This window comes from Protopterus annectens, chromosome 10.part0 (genome assembly GCF_019279795.1).
Source record: "Protopterus annectens isolate FY-2018-M chromosome 10.part0, PAN1.0, whole genome shotgun sequence".
In the NCBI taxonomy this organism is placed as follows: Eukaryota; Metazoa; Chordata; order Ceratodontiformes; family Protopteridae; genus Protopterus; species Protopterus annectens.
This window is the reverse complement of record NC_056744.1, coordinates 1,086,615,320-1,086,633,411: the sequence shown is the minus strand read 5'-3', so window position 1 is coordinate 1,086,633,411 and position 18,092 is coordinate 1,086,615,320.

Genomic DNA, 18,092 nt, shown 5'->3' with positions numbered 1-18,092 from the left:
TTCATTGGTTGTTTTATATACCAGTGAGTTCATTGAAAAAGGGAAGGGGGTGCTGGGGTTTGTTGGAGATGTGGGGCTGGGATGAGGTGGCTCACAAGTATTAGGAGTGAATGTGATCTAAAAAGGTTTGAAGGAAAGTTTTGAATGAATTGGAATAGGTGTTTATGGTTAAGTTCCAGAACTCATGGAATTGTGCATATGGTTTCTTGGGGAACAGTGGAAAATGGGGGAGGTAAGAGCAATAGTGGGATGATTGCTGTCAGTGTGAATGAAAAACTTTACAACAAGGAAGTAGAGGAAGTAGAAGTTGGAATTGGATGGAAAATGGGATGGGGAAATAATGAAAGGCAAATTAAGAACAGGAATATGACAGTGATTTGGAATATTGAAATGATTAAAAAATGGAGTTTGGGAGAAATGTAATGCTCTGGAGAGTGGTACTGGGCATTATATGATTGAGTTGGACAGTAGGATAGAATAGGTTTATTCACTAGGTGACAGTCTAGATTATGTAAGTTGGAGATGTTGCTGAGGTGTGTGAGTTTGCAGCTTGGGAGAGGTCTATCTGGGCTTCAAAAGGGATAAGTTGGTGTCCCTGAAAAAGTGGGGCAGGGAACTTACATCGAGGTAGGACAGTGGTACAATGAGGAAAGAAATCAAAGGAAAACTAAGAAAAGAGCAGTTCTGTTCTGCAACCTGCTTTGGATTTAAAAGAATGGAGTAATTATGGTAGACCCCACAGTGTGTGTGTTGGGAGTAATGGAAGTGGACATATAGGGATGCACTGGCATATATGTGGAAGAGCAAAAGTTATGGACAGCAAATTGCTCACTCTTTGGAAGACACCATTATGATATGCATTATCACCTAGATATGGAGCTAGGAACCTGGTGCACCTTGAAGAATACAAACATATAAATTTGTTAATTCCTTTCTCCTGCAATTGTTAAAAGATAAATACAAATCACTAGAGGTAGCAGCATCCTTGACCCGGTCATTATTAGCATGGGCAACCATTGCTCTACACCATTAGTCAACTCCTCCCTGGTTAGATCCGACCACAAACTAATCACCTTGGAAATCCACATACCTCCCACCCACTCCCACCCCCACCTGCAAAGGTAACCACATGAAAAACTTCTCCAAAGCTAACTTTGGGCTCCTAAGAACAGAGGTGGCTAACTTCACTGCACCCATGCAAATGGAGAATAGTTGCATGACCACCAGATCATACACCAATGCACTGTACGGACATGTACACAAATGTATGGATCTCACCATACCCAATAGAATCAAGATGCTCTCCTCCAAAAAAAGGAAGCCAATCTGGTTGCCCCCTGCCATAAACAAACTCTACAATAGAATGAGGAAACTGATTCAGAATAAGGTGAAGTCCCAAGACTGGAAAAACTCCATCATCAGTCTTAACAAAAAGTTGAGATCCCTCATCAAATTCTCTAAAGCTAGACATGAAAACAGAATTGCAGCAGATAGTAAAGACAACCACAAGGCTTTCTATAGTTATGTAAAGAACCTCTGTGGCAATACCCAGATTTGCTCTGAGCTACTGCACAATGGTACCCCCTATACCAAGCCAACAGATATTGCCAATATACTGGCCGACAGATTCAGTGCCAACTTTACCCCTCCCCCCAAAGGACCAATCACAATACCAGTAGACTGCCAGGCACCCAGTATTACTGCTGCACAGGTTAAAACAACACTGTCCAAGGCCAAGAATACAGTTTCTATGGAACCCAACAATATCCCTGGCTGTGTTCTACATGAACTACAGAGTGAACTGGCACCTCACCTGTGTGTCCATTTCAATCACAGCCTCACCTCAGGCTTTGTCCCTACCAAATGGTGCACTTCTATAGTCATCCCCCATTAGCCTGACAAGTCTGATATGCAAAGCTATGGAATGCATCATCATGGACCTAATAAACAAGGATATAGGGAATCTCCAACTCTGGATCCCACACAGTTTGGTTTTGTGAAGGGTAGATCATGCCTCTTCAACTTGGTTGACTTCTTTGAGTCAGTCACCAGAGCTGTGGATGAAGGCAAGGTGGTTCATACAGCCTACTTTGATCTGGCCAAGGTCTTTGATACCATTCCCCACTCAGGAATCATAGAAAAACTCACTAAGCTAGGCATCAATCCCTATACCACTAGGTGGGTTGCAAACTGGCTCACAGATAGAACCCACAGTGTAAAAGTAGCTGACTCCAAGTCAGACGGCCGATCAGTCACGAGTGGAGTCCCAAAGGGATCGGTCCTGGGTCTCCTCCTGCTTGGTATCCTGCTTGGTATCTACTTCTCAGAAGTCCAGGCCAACACGAAGGGACTCTGGCTGACAAAGTTCACAAATGATTGCAAGTTGGGAGCCATTATTAACTCCCCAAGTGATGTTGACATCCTACAGAAAGGCCTCACTGAGACCGACTGGTGTCAGAACCATGGCCTTAAGCTCAAAACAATGTGTCATTATCCCCTTTGAGAAAACCCATTTCCCATGAACTACCACATTGATGGTAGTCCACTGAATACAGAAGGCGTTATAAGAGATCTGGGAACACAGGTTAACAGCAACCTCTCTTTTGACCACCACAATGCCACTGTGGTCAGAAAGTCCTTCTATGTGGCACATCCCATTACTAAGGGTTTTGCATCCAGGAAGAAAGAGGTCATTGTCTCCCTCTACTCTTCCCTCATTAGGCCAGTCATCGAGTACAATGCCCCATTTGGCATGTACCTCACTAGACACCTGCAACAACTGGAGAGGCCACAAAAGTACCTCACAAAGAGGATCATAGGCCTTAAACACTTTTCCTACATGGACAGACTCAAAAAACTCCAACTATTCTCTGTCTCATATCACTTACTTAGAGGTAATCTCTGCTTGACTTACAAGGCCATGTCTGACCCATTTCTGTTAGAATGCTACATCTAAAGAAATCCCAATTCCTCCACACCACATGCTCCAAAGACCTCAACCTCATTGCCAATCAACAGAACGTGCTGGAGGCACAGGTTCATAACCCAGAGACTGCCCATGCTATGGAAGAGACTTCCCATACATGTCAAACTGAGCACCTCACTGGCCCTCTTCAAGAGAAATCTTGATGAGTGGATGGGAAATAGAAAATTCACCCTGGAGATCACTCCAGTGACTCTCCTTGACAGGTACTGGAAACTAAGGTGGGGTGGCACGTTGCCAGGGTAGGCTTGTAAAGGCTCCAGGGCCATTAGCCTAGTACACAACTATGAACCTATGAACAGATGTGTGTGTGTGTGTGTGTGTGTGTGTGTGTGTGTGTGTGTGTGTGTGTGTGTGTGCATGCGTGTGTGTGTGTGCGCATGCGTGCGTGTGTGTGTACGCATGCGTGCAAGTGTAAAACTAAGGTACAAAGGATCAAAGAGTTGTTACATAAGTAAAGAACACTAAAAACCTGAAACATGATCATTCATTACAGTTTTGATCCTTCACCTATAAAAGTGAAAGGTTTGCTACCCCCATTTGCTACCCCCATCCTGCAAATAAAGGTGACAGGTCATTGCCAAACCTTCTCCTTTACAGTTCTACCACTCGTGGAAACAAGAAGTCCTATCCCCTTACTACTAAAGCTATTGGTGTGGAAGCATTTGTCAGTTCAATCCTTTCTGTATTGTAAAACATGGATTAACTACAGGACAACACTCAAGGGAGATACACAATGCAATACAATTGAGACTTGTGCAGAATTTTCTAGCAGATAATTTAAAAAGCCGGCAGATGTTAGAGGCATCCTGCTAGCAGATGAAGAGGTTATGAGGCCCACAAATCCAATCAATAATAAAAGACAGGCATTTGTTATTTAAGTACAGGAATGTAACAGGGAACAACAGTGCTACACCCAAAAGGCAAAGGAAGACTGCAGAAAGAAAAAGATAAAGTACAAGACACTGGGAGCTTGGTAAGGTAACGCTAACAAGTTGGATGAATCTATAGCAGTTACCTTTGATTAAGACTGTGTGAGGTTTGTGAGACATAAAGACAAGATTGCGAACAATTCAAACTTTAACGGAAGCAGTTCAGGTGCTGAGGATGACTTTACAGAAAGTGAAGACATGTTCTGTTAAATTATTGCTGTTATTCAACTGGATATGAAGGCTAATAGGAGCACAATAAAGTGGATCATTAAGCTATTGCGCGTCAAAAGCATCTGAATAAATTAAATGTGTGAAGAACACCTAAATAAGGTTAATGCCATTCTAAATTCTAGCGTGTTGATATAACAAAATATGCCATAACAGAGGCAGGGCTAGTCATCCAGTGATGTAAACTTTGGCTCTAGATGATGGACACTGTTTATGTGATACCCCGATCCCATGTGCAAAAATGGGAAAAAGGCAGTCATGTATGAATAAAAAGAAAATGGCACAGTAAAGGGAAAACAGAAAGGAAAATTGGGTGACACAGGTATTGACTTCAAATTTAAATAATCACTATAGGTTTTACAGGGTTTTTATACATTTCTTCAAGTTAGTGTTCACGTGAAAGGTGCACCCTATCACCAATCAATGATATCTCGCAGCTAAGCTTGGTGGTGTTTAATATTGTTGACACGTATCTAGTGATGCCTATTGTGTGATGTAAACTGTAAATTTGTTTTTAAAAAAGGGGCATTTAATTATGATTAAAGACCAGGAAATTCATAAAAACTTATACCATTACGGCTAATCTCCTTAAAATAGAATGCTTTAAAATGTATGGTTGGAAGAAGTAAAGCACCTGTGTACATTTGTTATGCGTTTTTTATGTTTTTCAAATTATCAATTAAGCAACGAAGTACATTTTAAAGGAGCTGACAAACCTGATCACCGTAGTTAGGGAGACTAATGTTTTACGTGAAATTTAAAATAATCGTTAATCTTACTTTGGAAGGTTTTGAATTGTTAGTCTTGCTGCGTAACGCATATAACTGCAGTCTGTTTTTGTACGTTTATCGGTTATAGGTTTACTTACACACCTCATTCGTTCCTTTGGATTAAATTGGATGTGTATTCCGTGAAATACCAGCTGTAATACTGTCCACGTTCAACATCCTGTTTATTGGCTGTTCCACGGTATGCAAATATGACTGAAAGCACAAATCTCTACGTTGAAATTAAAATGTATTCATCAGTAATTTCATACTAAAATACAAGACGCTCAGATATTTTCTAAAAGTAATGCTAATATATCTGTCAGATAACTGCACAGCATGTGATTCTCATAAAATGTACTACTTTGCATAATGCACTAGTGAAGCTTGTCATGTACAATGTTCTAATGAGGACAAAAGTCGTCATTTTTTCGAAAATGATTTAAAGTGAAGCAAATATTTTTACCCGTGGGTAACGGATACCTCCCCCTAAAACACACACACACCCACACCACCACTATCAAGAAATCACCACTGTTAATCTTAACACAGCAGCCGGCATATCAAAACCTCTAAACTGTTATGATTTAGGCAAAATGGTATATGACTTTGACCCTGATACTTAGCCTTGCTCACTTTATATTTACTGATTTTTCTCATAGAGTCAGACCTAGTTAATGGGACATACCACTAAAAATAAAATAAACCTGTACAAAGATACCATGTCACTACATTAGTGTATAGTATAGGAAGAACTTCTATTGTCAGAAATAAGAAAGTGTTCCCATTTCTGGCTCTTTGTAATGACTTCAGTAGTCACTGCTATGCTTTTTAATTCTTGGAGGAGGAGTAATGCGTATTTTGGTTGTAGGCATTTTGCTACTTCCTTTTTTTTTTTTTTTTTTACAGCTGTTGTACTTTACTTTTGGGTCCCATTAGTAGGTGGACTAGTTATCGGATAAGATATTGATTGCATTATTGCTTACTAACATTTTTTAAATGTAGAAAGGAACTGATGCAGAACGGACTGAGCGCTTAATATTTTAGGGGAAACATCACAGTGTAGAACTATTAGAACTATTGATTCGAAATAATATAATGCTTATCGTAACTTCATCATCATTATTATTTGTGTAATATTTATATCTTGTTAGATGATATATGCAAATGATTATGTGAATTAAAAAAATGGAAGGAATTTATTTTGGGTGACTTTATTCTGTTTAAATACTGCATATGTATCGTGTTTTCTCTATTGTATTGCTAGATATTTAATAAAACTGAACAGAAAAGTACACTGAAATACTCACTACACAATTGCTCCGTTATGTCTGAAATCCCAGCAATCTGGAGATATCCTGTTTCCAGCGTAAATCAATTAATTTAATTCGAGTAAAACGCACTTATGTTGTTTCTTCGATGCACTAAGGATAGCAGAGATGGCAGCAGTGTACATTCCTCTTTACTTTTTAGCAAAATAAATCCAGACAAAGCCTGAAATAATGGGGGGAGGATAAAGGTCTAAAATAGAGATATATTTTAAGTATTGCTCTTTTATAAAGTTAGAAAATAACTAGAATAACATGAGTTATTTTACGTACATTTTCTTAAGGATATAAGTCTGAAACTTAAATGCATGCCATTATTTAGCGATGTCAACCCTCATTAATTTGCCAAAAAACGAAAAATTTTCATGAAGAACAGGCCAAAAATATGGAACAAAAAATCTAGACATTCTCTGAAAATCTGGACAGTTGAAAGATATAAGTGGAAGTGTAGAACATCTGAACTGCACATTACGTGCAGGCGTGTTTTATTAGTAGTTAGGGTTAGAGTGCATAGTATGTATGAACTGTTCTCACCGATACTACAGTTAATTTTGCAGTTATTGATTTGCACAAACAATTGTAAATACATGACACTTCAGGTCAATCTTTTTTTCAAAGGAGACTCTCGTGGTGTGGCTGTTTCGAAGAACTGCTCCAGTGTGGTTTGCTACAATACAACCCTGTGAATTTAATTTATACTTTTTATCGACTGAGAAAAAAATAAATAAAAATAAAAAATAAAACGGTATAGGTCTGTAGCAAGAATTCGCGGATAATTGATTTCCTCTGTTATGGCTTTCAGCTGGTGCACCCAAAGAGGTCAGACAATGAGCATTCTTACCTCTTTTTCTTGAGGTAAAACAAATACAGAAAAATAATAATAACTGGTGTACTGGTATGTTATCTTTCTCTATAAAATGTAAGTGCGTTACTTACAATACAACTTAATCCATAGTTCATTCTGAAAACACATCGGAGTCTGTTCTGCATGCTCCACGTTAGGCTGCTACCTCGCTCTATAAGATTTTTTTTCATTATAGACAACGCCTGCTAAATTGTGCAGATTAAAACTAATTTTAATACCGCGAATCAGGAATCTAGCGCCAATGCAGTGAAACATAATTATTACTGGTAGCTGTCTCCGCAATAACTATGTTGCTATCCACTTATAAATTGTATGCATTTAATTCTGACAACCTTTGGATAGTAAGCAATGGCCAAGGCATCCGTACTTCTTTCCCTTCCAGATACAAAGATACAGGCGCGACCCATTCGGTTTAATGGCATATTCCTGATTGTTGCTGGATATGCTATATTCTCTGTATAATTGCATTCCCAACGTAAGAATGAGCTCAGATGAAACAAACATAAGCGCATACGTCCAAGAGAAGAGCGCAGGCGCAGTTTACCACTGTCTAAGTAAACCTGACGGGTTGCTTCACAAGATCCCAGGCTAGTACGGTAAAGTAATCAACTGTTACTATCCGTTCATCCTTTAAAATGATGTTTATTTTCATTGAATACGCACATTATGCAAATGAGACTTTTGTTTGACCGAACCTGCAACTCCTTAGCATACCCATCAAATGATCGGCATAGATATTTGTCTCCCCTAGAAATCCCTTGTACTACAGTGTAAAGAGCAATTTCCACACTGCTCCATAAACAAGGATCCGTGATGTATTGCACTGTAGTTAATAAAAAATATAATTGATTAGTTTTAACATGCAAACAATAAAAGCGTACCTGCACCGTGATTTCTCAGTGTTTGTGCTTCCAGTTTGATAACATGTAACTCATTAAATTTTTATGCTCAGTTTAGTACACACTGACTGAGCCGTACTTTTTGGTTTAAAAAGGTTGAGCGGTACTGTCGATATACCTGCGATGGGCTTTGCCAGCCGGACAGGGAAAAACTCGTTTCTATTTGATTAAGTAAGTTATGAACGCATTTCTGGAAGTATTCTGCCTAAACAACTGCAAAACTTCCAGAGTGCAGACCACACGCACACTCCTAGCTCTTGTATTTAAAGCCTTGCTAGTTTATTCTGAATTCAGCTTTTAATAGTAATAAATTCACTTTCATTATTACACTTTCACCTCTGTCCATGCAATGTGCAGTGTATAAAAGGAAAATAACTAATCACTTTAATTCGAATTACAGATAGGACGGGGTTTAAACAGAAAATCCAACTACTAACATCAAACTGTTCTAATACAGTTAGAAAGAGATATCCAATGGAGCTTTACAGTTACTTACTTACTGGTGCTTATGATGCGAGGCATTAACAGCTGGTTAAAAATTCAAATTGCAGTTTTAATGCAATAAAAGAAAGTCAAGTACAGAGTTGGGCAAGATATACACAATTAGGGAGCTAATTCAAGAGCTGATGATCAACCCACAATTCATACGAAGTTAGAGTCCCTTCTATTTTCTTTCAAGATAATAAACATTTACAGAGCCACGTTAATGCTAAAAACTTGTTAACTAACAAGTGAATTTAAAGCTAGATAACCAATAATTGCGTATCTCGACAGAGGGTTTTTTTTTTCAATCATTGTTTACGAGAGCGATCATGCATGCAGCACATTTTAAAATGAAATTGCGTCTGACTCTTTCGTTTAATTTCTGTCTTTGCTCTGTTAACCTGATTGCATATATTATCTTCATCACAGCTGTACATTTTACAAAATATATGTTTTGATATGGTTCACCATACACAGTACGAATTTGAGTAGTAAGTCTGAAAAACGCATTTTTAATTATGTGTTTTCTTTTATGGGTGCTTTTCTAAGCAATTGGAAATTTTTATAACTATTTCTAAGGTAATAGGGTTGCCACCTTTTCAGTTGCCCACAGTGGGACATTTTTGTAGAAATGTCAGATTTTGCAGGGCAAACCATACCCACAGCCAGTACAAAAGACAGAACTTCACTTTTTTGCCTAAATAAAAGCTTATTCTTGTAGCATTATAGTTGCTTAAACAACAACATTCTGATTCTTATAACATTTAGGTGTTTCAGATACAAAATAACTGTTTTATGCAACTATTAAAGAAAATATAGGAACATTTTTGTCCTAAAAATCTCAGGACATTTGCCATTTTTTGCAGGACACAACTGACCAAAGAGGGACTGTCCCTCGCAAAGTGGGACAGGTGGTAACCCTACTAAGGTAATACCTGCTTAAAATGATAGGATACGTACTTGCTGGCATGCCCGTGGCAAGTGGTCCATAAAAATATAAATTCTAAGGACTATGAAGTGATTTCATATTCACTTAAAGTAGTGCAACTCACTCAACAACCACTATAGCAGTACGAATTATTGTCAGTTTTTCCACAAGAAAATTAGGTGTTGGGTTCATTTTAATACAAAAACAACTGCATTTATCGATAACACCAAATATTACACTTGACTATTCAGTGCCTACGTTATCTTGGGTGGATTACCCGCATCACCCAATAAGGAGCAATGTGTTTAACAATCTAACTACAAATTCATCTTAAATAGTGAAACCTCTTTTAAGGTATTGAATATTACTCAATCGACAACTAAAATACTAGCACTCACAGGAGGGAAACAGGTCAGCTGGCTGATAAATATTTTGTATCCCGGATGAGTGCCACCTATTACAAAAGCGAAAAAGTAGAAGACGCACTTACGCTTGCACAAGGAGGAAGTTGCGTTACCCAGTGAGTGTGACGCGGGGCAGTAATGGTCCTAATTTCTTTAAACTGACGTGAATGAGGAAACCAAGCTCGACAGAATCGTCTCTGAGCGGCAACTACGCCACCTAGAGTCCAATATTAGTTTTGGAACTTTAAGAAAGGCTACAAACTCTAGTGCAGGGACATTCCGGACTAGGCATTATTACTTTTAGTTAGCTGCTTAATCATAAACGATTACGTATCTGTTGCATTAGCAGTGGGAAGCTTCCGCTCCTTAAACCAAGATACCTCTCAACTGTACAGTTCCAGATTTTTGACTCTAGTTTTTGGTTTGTTCCTCATAAAATTTGTTATATTGTGGCAAGTCATTGAGGACTGAAGTCACCAAATAAATGAATGATATTTTTATCATTATACTTCATATCCTTCTGAAAATGCATGCTAATGCAAAATCCGTTATTCTATCAACTTAGTATGTTTCCAAGAACAATATTTAAAATCTGTCCCTATTTTTGGGTCTTTGCCCCCCCCCCACCCCACCCCATTATTACTGCCTGTGTACAGATTTCTTGTGCTAAGAGGTTGAGAGATATTCTGTCAACGAGAGGTATGCTTTCAAAAGTCTCTGATTTTCAGGGCCCTCTCTGGTTTGGAAATTGGAATCCAATTTTAGCAGTACCTTTCTCTATCCCTCCTAAACTGGTGACTTCTGGAGAAAAGGTGGCTCATTGCACTTAATACATTTTGATAATAACTAGGGTTATAGAGTTCTTTTACTTTAGGAAATGTATATTAGTTTGCATTCTGATATTCTGTTAATGTCTTAGGTTAACAGTACATATATTAACGTATCCCTGTTTAGTTCAGGACTTGTCCTTGATTCTGTTGAGATTTGTTTCTGATTCATTGAGAACGATAAGAAACTAAGGAAGCAGATGGATGCAAAACACAATGTGCTCCTGTTTAGCTCATATCAGACATACAGCAACTAATTGTGTAAAGAGTTCACACACACACACACACACACACACACACACACACACACACACACACAGTTTTCATTACTGTAACACTTCATGTGTTTATGTGGACAGGGACAACATTTTTCCAAGTGACTTCTTCTGCCTTCATGGTAGCAAAATTCAAAAAAGCTGAGTCGTTTTCTTGGAATACCCATATCTGTCAACTTTTCTACCTTATAAATATTAGGTAAGAATTCGAAAGGACATTTTCTTATTTTTCAGACAAAAAGAGTGTCTTTAATAGTAGATTTTATATAGTTAGTGATGAGGTAACTTTCTTCAGGTTTAGATCAGTTATTTAGTATTGTAAATATCCTTAAAACAGTTCTGTATTCATGAAGTAAACCATAAAGATCAAGTAAGAGACAGGCTAAAACGAGAGGGCAAAAATCATAGCGCCATACATCTTAAGTCTACCTCATCATGAGGAATGATGATGTAGTAGCCTAAGCTGTATAGAGCATCCTGCCAAGGACTGGACCAGCTGGTCAGCCTCCATAGCTTTAGGACAGCTTCTGCATACCCTAGTTACTATACAGGTCGAGGTGAGCATTACAAAACCAGTAGCTAAGGCACCATTGTCTCAGGATGAAAATAAACATGTGCATATCAATACCACACAATTGATTGAAAGAAATGGCTGCAGCCATGTGTTTATTATGTCAATAATATTAGGTCAAACAATAGTTCAAGTCAGGGCCAAGTCTAAAAATAAAATGCCAGTCATGGATGAAATCAAATATTCAGATGTACACAAAGAGCAGAACTTGGTCAAACACTGCATGCAATCCCTGTAAAATGCCCACTTAACACTAATGGCTGAAGGGTGCTGCAACCAACCACCAGCAGTCCCCTGTCACCATTCAGCTGGATACCCATGACTAAAGGGGATCTGCAACTTGTGGGACCCAGGCTATGAACTTCAGCCTAACCTCTACACAATTGCGCAACTCACCCAGAGAGGACAAGGCTGAGCAAGTCTGCAGCCGCAAGCTATGCCCATCCATTGCAAATTTAGCCTTTCAAGTCTGCCCTTCTGCCACAGGAGGGTGGCTTGTCCCCTGAAGCAAATCTGCTGGTCTTTAAATTCCCTTCTTTGGGTTACTCACAAATAGCCAAGGTTCCAAGATTGACAAGTGAACCCCTTCATTCTTGTAAAGTTCCAGTTCATTGGTATTAATATTCATTTGGTGTACCACACACCCTCCTATCTCTGTTACTTAAAGAATCTGTTTGCCCAACTTGTAATTTTCTGTACTGTCTTGGTGTTTTTGCTTCCTGCCAGACTAGTTTTGGATTATATCTGACCACACTATCTTTTCTATTTGGCCACCTTACTTATTCTGTTCCAACTAGTGTCCTATTTTCCTTTTAAGAGTTATCAAAGGATTACCAGCAATGTCACGCCCCTATGTACAATACATTTGTATCTATTTTCTGGGAGTGATTCAGCAAATTCTGTCAGAGGTGTCAGCAGGTAACTCTACTGCATCTGCTATGCATCTTCCTCCAAACCTGGATTGCTCTACCCTGTTCTGTCATACTCTTGGCCTGCATGATAGTCACATGGATGATGACTCAATCTCCAGTGGCCACTTGTTATCCATAAAAGAGAATACCCATCAGCACAGCAACAGCCTGATGTATCAGTTTCTACAAACCTGCAATTGCCTCCAGACTAAATGCTTTACTTCTTCCTCAGCTGCCTCTTTTGTGTGTGCATATGATGCCAGTCATATTCTAGACACTGTCATATTTCTATTGTCTAATCAGAGCTTTCCAATATCTCTCTGTACTGCCCTAAACTAGAAATTGGATAGTGGCAAGCCATTCATTTGGCATAAAATGGAATATCTTGACTTAAGCCTATGTTTCCCACTCTAGTCAATGCATCCTCAGTCAATACCTGACAGAGCCTTGAGTTTACATCGCACCCTCTTTCTTTCTTGGTTTGCCTTTCCCTACTACGGGTTCCTATCCCATCTGCAGCAATACTAACATTCCTAGGTCCTCATACAAAGGTATGGCTGTCAGACATACTGTGCTGAACTCTCTCTGATATAAGATTGGCCATGAGAAGACAAATGATCTGCTGATTGGAATAACCACAGCCTGTCATGTGAGCTGCTTACACCTTTTGACCATTTTGCAGGTGCACCCACATTGTTTGGCTGCATTGCCAAGTGCTCATATTCACCTGTTGGCTCTAATCTTGACTAACCATTACTCTCATGCTTACTCTTTAACAGCCTGTCAAAGGAAAAATATACTTTAAAAATGATCAAAACATGGTAGGTTCAGGTTAAGGCACTTTAATCTTGCAGCAAGGAGACAAAAACGTGCTAATACAGAGTTTGTCTAACCAAAAACAGGAAATGCATTCATTTTTATAGGTTAAATCCTGTCCTACCATGCTGACGTAACAAATTACCACCTTTTGGTCATCATCTGCTGACCATCTTTCCCATGATTTTCTGCTGATTTAAACAATTTTTATGTGAAACATCCTGAGGAAAACAACATGGCCTTGGTTACTTTCCGTTAGATACTTGTTATGTTACATTCAAGATACTATAGCTAAATCGAACACAATTCTAGCAGTTCATTACTCTAAAAAGTCTTTGTCTAACTTATCTCTAACTATTGCAGCTGCAGAGGTTCCCATCCTCTGAACAAAGCTGCCTGTCTGAAATTATTATATTTATTCAATGGTATATTGTCTATTCATATGCTTCTGACCTAGCAGATTAACACCTGTTTTTCAAGTACATTTCCACAAGGCATACACAAGAATATTGCTGTGCTAGCAGTTACTAGGTCAGAGGGCAACTTCCAAGTTTCAGTAAGCATGCTGCAGTTTCAATAAGGATTATTTTCGGCCTCATATGAAACTCAATTTATAAAAATCACAGTGCATAAGAAATAGAATGAAAAGCATATTAAAAACACTTGATTATTAATTTGTCATTAAGCAAACACATATTAATACATATTTTTCTAACATCTCCCTCCTGTTAATACTTTTTATTCTATTTTCAAAAAGATATAAACAGTTTACTTCTTTTCCTAACCTCTTCCATTTAGGATTTGCAGTTAAGAAAGTCATTTCAGTTTAACTTTTATGAAAGCGTCTCACATTCTAGCAGCTCTTCAAATTCAGTACTTTGATACATAGTTTCAGATACAGATATATCTATGAGTTCCTTAATTAATTTCTTCATGCAGGGGATTCTGCAACAAATGCAAGCTCCTATTAGGAGTAAACCTACCCCAATAGCAATCAGTATGTTCATAAAGATGGAACCCCACCCCCCCAAAGGCACTCTGTAAAAACTCTGTCAGAGGGTTTAGGCCTGGTTTGGTCATGGCCGACACTTGCTGAATCACCTCGAGATGATCGTTGATCTCATGCTGATGGTCAGGGATAAATGCACAGCATTCTTCTTTGATTAAAGCGCAAGTTCCAACTTTTGCCGCTAGGGTGAAGTCAAGAGCCATTTGGTTTTGAAGCACTACAGTTCTCATGGCATTCAGTTCATCAGTTATCAGTTCAAGGGCAGAAAAAGTTGCATTACTCATTATTTCGAGAAGTTTAGACAGTTTTCGCAGTTCCCAGATTGATTTAACTCCGCCATACATGGGTGATATACCTGCCCAGGATATAACAGTATCGCTCAAGTCCATGTGCACAAGCTTGGTTCCCACATTGCAATGGTTTTTCCACCCTGCTTCGATTCGTCCCACTGGATTTTCCGGTTTCTTAACAGTCTGTTTGGTTACATCTCGAGTATTTTGAATACTCCCTTGAGGCAAGGCTGCAGTGTGTCGGATGGCCGGAACCAGGTATCCCAAAAAACAACTGCCAGACCAATTTTCAGGTAACCATTTATATGCCTTTTTCCCACATACAAAATAACAGTCCTCTACCTTTGTCATTACTTTGTTACAAAAAGATTGCCCTGCATGAAACATTTTCTTATCTATCACTGATAACTGTTTGAAAAGTACAGGATTGTGCTGTACCTGATCAAGAATTTTATGCATAGATTTTAAAAATGAGTCATAATCTGTACTACAAGATCCACTCAAATCATTTGGTTTTCTATAACATTTGTACTGTACAGTAACATTACATTTACTCCACCCAACTTGGATGGAGTCATTTTTATAAAAACATACAATTCCTTTTTGTGTCACAGGCAAATACAGTGCTACCTTATCTTGTGCTTTAATAGCAACTGTGTCAAAAAACAGATTTTCCCAGGTCTCATTGACCCCTAGGGGGATAGAAGTCATTAACAAACCCCCGTATGCTGTTGGTATGGCTGTACAGACCCAGCAGTTCAAAACATTGAATGTCTCTGCGTATACACGTGTAATTGCCTGATAAGTGTTAAAGTTTGGATGCCAATCTATGTTTGGTTCATTACTTCTAATCAGTTCAACCTTTGTGGCAGGGAAAAAGTATGGCCACAGCAAAAAGAACAGTGTGATCAATATTGCAACAAAAACAATCGTACAAGTTTTCTGAAATTGTTCAGTGTCTCTACTCACTCTGTATCTGGCCATTTTGTTCTTGTTGTGCAACAGTAACAAGGTTTTTGTCCTGTTCAAAGTTTTTAACCAGTTTACAGTGAGTCAAATGGATCCAGGAGGCTCGTTCCGCGATTTTGACTGCGGTGGGTGTTGACAGCAGTACCTGGTACGGACCTTCCCACTTCGGAGAGCTCCAGTTCTTCCGCTTCGTAATCTTCACCCAGACCCAAGTGCCTGGGGCTACTGGTGCTTCCGATTTTGGTTGCTCTTTATCTGAAACAGAATTTAACTACAAAAGTTTGTTATTCAAAAATCTCCTCATATATCCTGCAAGTGAACTGTCAGCCTCTTGCTCTGTAGACATGAGAGGTTTCCACTGAGGTGTATAATATGCCCTCCCAAACAAAGTTTCAAAAGGAGTTAATCCCTTTACATTTGGAACAGTTCTCATACTCAACAGTGCTAAAGGCAAACAGTGCACCCAATTTTTCTGTGTCTCGTCTATCAGTTTCCTTTTCCTAAGTCTATTCTTCAGTACTCCATTATGCCGCTCTACTAGTCCTGCAGATTGGGGGTGATACGCACAGTGATTCTTCAACGATATTCCGAAGTAACGACTAAGTTGTTGGATTGTTTGGTTCACGAAATGTGTCCCGTTATCACTATAAATCTTTTCCGGTATCCCAAATCTGGGTATAATTTCTTTAACAAGGACTTTTGCAACCGTAGCTGCATCTGGGTTTTTGGTTGGAAACGCTTCTACCCATTTGGAAAACATGTCTATAATAACTAAACAGTATTTCTTATTCTCACATTTATTCAATTCTATGAAGTCCATACAGATGGTATGGAATGGATATGGTGGTGTTGGAAAATTCCCTCGCTTAGGCTTCAATACCCCTTGTGCATGATGCTTGTTACAAACATGACATACTGCACAAATATTTTTTGTATAGTTTGTAAATCCATAAGTTGTAAACACTCGATTCACTAACTGTACCATCCCCCCTGTTGAGACATGGCTCTGCCCATGGCTCAACAATGCTGCATATCTAAATAAATTAGACGGCAAAATTGGTTTCTTTTCCTTGGAGATGTACAGTCCCTTTTCGAGGATTGCTCCTCGTTTTATCCACTTCTGTTTCTCAAGATTTGTAGTAAGTGTCTGCATTGTTTTTAACATTTCTAAATCTAAAGTTTCTGAGGGTTGTAGTTCCTCACTCAAAAGAAAAGTTTCTGTGGCTGAAGCTGCCTGCTTTGCAGCTGTATCAGCCCGTGCATTACCTTTTGAAATTCTATCCTGTTGTTTTGTATGAGCTACGCATTTGCAAATAGCTACTTTCTTAGGTAACTGAATTGAGTCTAACAAGTCTAAAATAAGTTGCGCATGATTAATTGGTTTACCAGTAGATGTTATCATTCCTCTATTTTTCCACTGCTGCACCAAAACATGTACAGTAGAAAAAGCATACTGACTGTCAGTATAAATGTTCACTTTCTTACCTTTTACTAAGGTACATGCCCTTGTTAGGGCAATCAATTCTGCTGCTTGTGCAGATAAGTTGTGTGGCAAAGATTTTGGTTCTAAAGTTTCAGTATCAGAAACGACTGCATACCCCACTAGGTTCTGTCCTGTAGGACCCCTCCTGCATGAGCCATCCACATAGCATGTCACCTTGGCATCATCCAAGGGAACATCCGTGAGGTCTTGTCTAGGTAGTGTCTTTTGCTCAATCTCCTGCAGGCAGCAGTGTGGTTTGCCATCTACAGGGGTTGGAAGGAAAGTCAACGGATTCAAAGTTGCACATCATTCAATTGTCATATGAGGTTGGCCCAACAGAATGGTCATACAGGAAAGATGTCTAGCTGGAGAAAGATATGCTACTTTTTCTTGCAGTAAAATAATTGCAACTGCATGAGGCACTCTCAATGTGAGAGGGTGGAACAATACTACTGAGGCTGAGGCCTGCACTGCCATTGCAGCTGCAACTACTGCTTGTACACAGTGGGGCAAAGACCGTGCCACTGGATCTAACTGTGATGAATAATAAGCTATGGGGCGTTGTTTGTCCCCATGTTGCTGTGTCAACACTGATGTCATATAACCTTGCTTACAATCTACAGTTTGAATAAACTGCTTGTTATAGTTTGGTAATCCTAAAACTAAGGATGATGCTATCAATTGTTTCAGCTTACAGAAAACTGCTTCTGCTTCAGGTGTCCATTGTAATAAATCTTGTGCAGCCATCGGCTTTTTAAATATTAAATCAGCCAGTGGAGCAGATTCCAAAGCATAGTTTGGTATCCAACTCCGACAAAAGTTAGTAGTTCCCAGGAAGGACATAATTTCCTTCTTGATAGTTGGCCTAGGTGCTTGTAAAATTGCTGTTTTTCTGTCTTCATCTAATATTCTACCTTCTTTGGATATTACATATCCTAAGTATTTAACCTGTTTTCTCCAAAGCTGTAACTTGTCTTTGTTTACTTTGTGACCTTGAGTAGCTAAAAATTGTAACAAAGCTATCGTGTCTTCTTTGCATTCTTGCTGGGTGGGGGCTGCCAGCAGAATGTCGTCTACATAAAGTAGAATCTGACTACCTTTCGGTGGGATAAATCCCGCCAGGT